The following is a 6,000-nucleotide window of genomic DNA, read 5'->3' as shown; positions in this document are numbered from 1 at the left end:
AGGGCAAGCTGAATTTTGCCTAATAAAAATCCCACAGGACTAAATTACAGGGATCACAGGACTTTTTAGACCATAAAATATATTGCCTGTATTTCACCATTAGTTAGCAGAGTACTTGATATGCAATAACGTTACTATAATGTGCTTTGAATGTTTTTATTGGGTTAATCCACTAGTAGTGAGAAAGTCTGATCCTGTGAATTGGAGTGGATTCAAGAATGGAGAGAACCAAAACAGGTGATTTCTGTCTCTCTTCAGTGTCCTCCCCAAGCTTTTCCACACCACAAGCTAGCCCATAAACCCAGCATTCTGAGGTAAACATAAGCTGAAAAACACTGATGACATTATGCTGTGTGGCTGAAAGTAATTAATGGTTGTGCATCTAAGTACAAGGTCTTCAGGTCACATCTGCCTCTTAAAATCACTGGGAGTAGGAAATGTTCATCACCTTCCTGAGTTAAATGATAGTTTTAGGATAGGCTTGCTTTTTATTTATTTATTTATTTATTTTGTGTGTGTGTGTGTGTGTGTGTGTGTAAGGGTTTATTTTGTGGAGGATGATTCTGTATCTCTTTTGTGACTGAGAGCTTGGGGCTTCCTGCTGTCAGATTTCAAGTTAATCTTAACCTCTAGTAACAGCGAATACATTGCTTCTGGGATGCCTGATTAGGACAGCAACCTTTGCCTTCCCTTTCTCCCCCAGAATGGAAGGTTTTAACCGCAAGAGCAGAATAACTTTTCTTATTGCACCAGTTTTACCACTCAGAACATTAGTACTAATTTGGCTTGGTGTGTATTGTAGCTATTTTAACCAGCAGTCACTGAACCTACAGATTTTTAGCCTGAAAGATGCTTGTAGGTTCCAGCATGGACTCCTTGCTTGAGCAAGGGTGCATGAACCAGAGCTCCCTTCCAGCCTTAACCATTTCACAGCTCCGTGGCCAAGCTTTATCAATTCTCATCCAGGAGGCAGAAAATATCAGAAAATATGCATTTAGCTTTTTTTTTTTTTTTTTTTTAATACTTAATCACTGTTTTTTACAGTGCAGAATACATGTACATAGGCAGCTCTGAAAATAGGAACCAGAATCCAAAAGCAGTTTGCAACATATTTTTCTCATGGTTTACATTAAAAAAAGAGAGAGACAGAAGGAGAGAAGGAAGCTAAGAGAGAAAGAGAGAGAGAAAGGAAGAGGGGAGCTGGGGGACAGACAGTGGGAAAGAGAAAGGAAGGAGGGAAGGGGAAAGATAAAGAGAAAGAAAAAAAGAAAGATATAAGAAAAGAAAGTGAAATAGAGGTTGAGAAAGACAAATAAAAGAGACCTAAAAAAGAGAAAGAAGGAAACAGTGAGGAAAAAGAAGATGAAAAGAGAACAGTAGAGAACAAATGAAAAAGAGAAGGTGGGTGAGAGAAAGCAAAGAAGTGAGCAGACAAAAAAGAGAGAATGAAAGAGAAAAAGAGAAAAAGGGAAAAAGAGAAGAGAAAGCAAGAGAAAGAGAGAAAAGGAAAAGAATGAATGAGAAAATAAAGTGAGAGAGAGAAGGAAAAAAGAACAAGAGTAAAAGAAAAAGTGAGAGGAAAAGAGGAAAAAATGAGAATGGAAGAAAGAGCAAGAGAGAAGGAACAGAATAGATGTGAAAAAGAGAGAGAACAAAAGAGAGAAAAGTGAAAAAGTAAAGAGAGCAAAAGAGGGAGAAAGAAAGAAACAAACAAGAGTGAGGTAAATCGCCTTAGCTGCTGCTTAGGCATCTTAAAGAACAGCGTAATGGAAAACACTGATAACATTACTAATTCTTCATAGCCAGAGGTTAAGTTTTGTTTAAGAATTCACAGTGCTAGCACAGAAAACATTTAGGAATGTAAGCTCTAGTCTCAGATAGAGGTACCACACATGTGTAACTGTGGACACAGGTGTTCATGACCATAGCAGAAGTAGGATTTTGCATGTAAAATCCTACTTTTTTTCCTCCCTCCAGTGTTTATAATCCTTTAACAAATTTGCAAGTGGGTGCCATTTCAAGCACTTCAGTTTCTAAGACACTGTGATGTCAAGGCTGGGAGTTGAAATTTTACCTGCAGTACTGAACATCTGAAAATCAAACTCTGGGATGCTCAGTCTTTCCAGGACAATGTTATTTTCTTAATATAGATTATTATTATTATTATTTTTAATGAATTGCTACTGCAGTGTGAGACAAATTTACTTCATTCCTATGAAACTTTGGGATGTATAATTTCTTATTTACCTGTTACATCTGATCATATTTACTTCCAAGAGGTGAGAACACATTAATGTATGCAGGTGCATGCTCCAGTATTATGATGGTAGGGTAAGTGAACCCCATGAATATAAGAAGATTGCAAAATTTCTGGAGTAATGTGAAGAAATAAAAATGTGTAGGATGAAATTATTGTCCTTTTCATCCACTCAGCTGTAGATGCTAATGATTGGACTTGTGCATTCATTTATCTATGACATGACATATCTTCTTCATTGTACAGTTGTTTCCATGGAAGATATTTTACAAACATCTTCTGATATACATTTATGAATTCCTGACAGAAGGATTTACAAAGCTTAAAACATGAATTGTTCAAGTCATAGTTTCGTCTTCACTTAAGAACCCATGTCGTTTTTGATATACAACAGATATGCTGTGTTGTATTAAGTATCATGTGTTCTTTTTTGGATTTGAGTTTCACCTAATACTTGTATAATAAGATATAATAATAATATAATACATTATATAATTATAGGTATACAGATATGTTCATTTACAATTATGTTTTGTAAGATATGCTTCTGTATTAAGTTATCAAATAAGATGTCACAGATTTATCACTATCAATACAAACATCACTGTTGAAGCCAGGGGTCAGTAAACTAATACATAATATTTTAACATGCTACAATGTTTTTAATGCAGATTTTTTAAAATTCCAGATTACAAAAAGTACTTCCAGTTAGGCAAGAACCCAGAAAGCAGAGACTTCTTCTAAAAGAAAGAAAACTTCAAAAAAGAGATGACAAAACAGAAACTTACCTTCAAAAGGGCATAATATATTTTCTGAACAATATACAGTACCTTATCTTAATTGAATAGTTTTATCCTGCAACCATTTATGGAATAGGAGAGTACAAAATGAGGTAAAAGCCTCACACATATTCAGTTTTCTTGGTCTAATTTGCAAAGCTTTTCAAATTAGGTTCTGCAAGAAACAGTCAACCTTTGCCCTTTGCAGACTATTTATTATTTTCATTTTGAGATGAAACTACAATAGCTTCATACTCTTTTCTTCATAGTCAGTGATTTGCTTAGAGAGAATAATCGAGAATAATACTGAGAAATGGAAAAGAAAACAGCTACATGTTTTGTTTTCTCAGAAACTAAAAATTAGAGTGAAGCTGTACTAGCAGCATCAATCCAGGGCTGTTTAATCTGGTGAGAATTTGGCAGACAATGAGTGAATACCAAGAGACAACAAAGAACATAGTTTCATAGTCTTTTCTGTCAAAAAAAAAAAAAAAGCCAGGATTTGGCTGGTGTCATATAAGAAAACACAGGGGCTTCATCCATAACCCTGCCCATCAGGCACTGCAACAACGGTGCTTAGATTCTAAGAATCCTTTTGTTCCTAAGTCTGAAAGGTGGTGATAAAGATTTAACTTTTGTCCACTGTGAGGACAGTCTCCTTCCCACAGCTCACCTCGAGACAGTGCTGCTCCCCCCCTTACTCATATCATTGTTCAGCCTTCACCATTAAAACATCACGAATAATAATTACATGGTATGGTATTAATATCCCACCTCCTTTTCCCTTCCCATACCTTTCCATCCGCAATCAAAACTAAAACTCATGCAATCAAAACTAAACAATCAAAAAATTCAAATAACTTGCAATCAACATTTTTGAATATTTTTCCCCCTAGGTTTCTGTTAAAAAAAAAAAATTATAAGTTCAATAACTTGTGAGAAGCTGCCCACACATGCACAAAATATGCTGCACAGGCTGAAAGAGTTTAAAAAAGCCTGAAAAAAGAATCCACCTCCCCCCGTCCAAAAGAAAAAACAAACAAAAAACCACCAAAGAACAAAAAACTTATTGGCTTTTTATCCCTTGTATTATTTATTTTCCCCTTTGTCCACTTGCCAATGCATTTTCCAAATGACAGATTTTCTAATATTTCTCTTAGAGGAGTAACAAGGTGAATAATTCCTCATTCATGATGATTTCCCCCCGATATTTAGCAAAATAATCAAAACAAACGTCCTTCTTAATTTTATCTCATTATTCTTCCTGGAGCTATAACCCTTTCTGTCACTTGGAATAGTGCCTCTCCTTCTCTAATGCTTTCCCATGAAAAATTTGTAGGTTATTATTGCTCTCCTTAGCTGTTGCTTAGCTAAGTGATATATATTTGACAGACTGTAATTGCATGAGCCCCTGGGAAGTGCAACTGCCAAGCTGCACACAGCTCTATTTGGGATACATATTACAAGGTGTGTCAAATGCAGCCGGATGTAGTGCATAAACAAGAGAAAAATCCTGCTCCAACTGTGTAAAGAAAGGAGAGGGAAGGGTGCTTTTTATTTATTGATAGATTTGTTTTAAGCCAGTTATAACAATCTCAGCTGTCTTCTAAAGTTTTCTAAAGGTCGCTAGTGAAAGCTTGAAAGCTCGCATGCACCACTGCAGGTTCACAAGCACCTGCACGTCCCCCAGATACCAGCCCAGATCCTCTCCTTGCCTGGACTCATGGCCTCCTACTTGCTGGTAGTTTGACTAGCTTGAGGTTTGCCAAGGGAATTCATACACCCACCAGGTCTGGAGGGACACAGGCACTTGCCCCCAAGTGGCAGCAGCACCAGGCATGGGGCTGGGTTGGACAAGCATACCAACCTGCTGTGGTTTACATGCACTGGACCCTTTTATGCCTGTTTCTATTTCTTCTTTATTTCCTTCTCCTAAACATTCCTTGCTGAATTTTGTCAAGTCCCACAGAAACATCCTGAGTCCTTATATTCCTTTTGTTTCCCACTTCCCCTCAGTAACAAGGTACAGGCTGACCATCTCCACTGCTGAGCCCAGAGTTTCTTGATGGCCCATCACTTAGTAGCTGGCGACTCCTGGTCTTTGCTGTTATCTCTGTATTATCCTTTGCCTACCACATTGTGTCATTGTGAGTTATCGCTTCCCCTTATTATCGCCTTTTGCATTGAAAAGGTTCTTGATCAGATAACCTTATAACATCAGTAAACCTGCCTTCCACATACCCTTGCAGAAGTCAGTACAGTGAATTTCAGAAAATACAAAAAGCCCAAAGAAGTCAGTGAAGAAAGATTTAGAGAGAAGGGTATTCATAAAGCAGTATTTAATACCAGTCCCAGGTATTCAAAAATAATAAACAACAACAATAATAAAACAAAAAAGTTTCTGGTCATCAAATAGATCAAAGAGACTGAAATTCTTTTAGTTCATGTATGTTTTTAAATAAAATATTTGGGGCTATTCTTCTTTGCATACTAAAGTTATAGTAATTAGAAGGTCATCCATATTCTGTTTTTTTCCTCTGCAAATCCTAGAGGTTCAAAGAATTCATCTGACCAAATGTAATCATCTACATCTCAGCTCTTCACCTGTTTTTTTTTTTTTTTTTTTTTTTTTTTTCCTCTCGCCTGTATTGGTGGAGTGAAACAGGCACTTCTTGGGTGCATCATATCTCATCCTAAAATAGACTTATAAAATAGATCAGAAGAGTCATGCTTTAAAATTGCCTAATTCTCTTCATTGACTATAAAGGCAGCCTAGGGGGTTAGCTGAGATGTAGATATCTACATTCTGCACATATTAAATTAGGTGAGATGAATCCCACCCTTCATTTATTTTTCAAGGCGTGTAACTTGAGATTGTCACATAATGATGAGAGATCAGGCTTCAAGAAAAGCATTAAATATTACAAGAATGGCGATAAAATTGTGAGACCTGGTAATAACACT

Source organism: Anas platyrhynchos, chromosome 4 (assembly GCF_047663525.1).
Source record: "Anas platyrhynchos isolate ZD024472 breed Pekin duck chromosome 4, IASCAAS_PekinDuck_T2T, whole genome shotgun sequence".
Classification (NCBI taxonomy): Eukaryota; Metazoa; Chordata; class Aves; order Anseriformes; family Anatidae; genus Anas; species Anas platyrhynchos.
Note: the sequence above shows the minus strand (reverse complement) of the source record.